This window comes from Galeopterus variegatus, unplaced genomic scaffold (genome assembly GCF_000696425.1).
Source record: "Galeopterus variegatus unplaced genomic scaffold, G_variegatus-3.0.2 Scaffold23601, whole genome shotgun sequence".
NCBI classification, from domain to species: Eukaryota; Metazoa; Chordata; class Mammalia; order Dermoptera; family Cynocephalidae; genus Galeopterus; species Galeopterus variegatus.
In genome coordinates this window covers 7,681-8,206 of record NW_007749712.1, presented here as the reverse complement: position 1 = coordinate 8,206, position 526 = coordinate 7,681, and positions in this window count along the sequence as shown.

Here is a 526-nt window from a genome sequence, read left to right as displayed (position 1 = left end):
TTTTAAGTCATTTTTCACATAGCTGAAATGACATCATTCCCTTAACAAAGCAGAAAGCACATATTGCATCTGTGTTGGTGGAGCTGAGGAAACATACATGTGGCCTGATTTATTTTCAGACTGTGAAAATTTTAGTGCAATGCTATAGGTGCTTTCCCTGACCATTTAAGCACTAAAGCAAAATTCCCTGGCATAAAGGCCTCTCTAGAAAGAGAGGTTAATGGGAAAGCGCTCTACTAATTCTATCATTCCCAATAAAACTAACTGTAAATGAATTCTGGAGGTTTCTGAATCTTGGTGTTGGGAGAAGAACTGAGAATAAATCTTTAAGCAGAACACAATTAAATTCCAGTAGAAGTTTCATTCTTATTCTTCAGAAAAGCTTCTCCACTGACTTTTACTCTGGATATTTACATGGAGAGTTAGTATTCCACAAAAACAGAGTAAAACTAACCACACTTGAGGTGTCTATTCTCTCTTTTTTTTAACCAGGAAGCTAGGTAGACAACTTTCTGAAAAAGAAGAA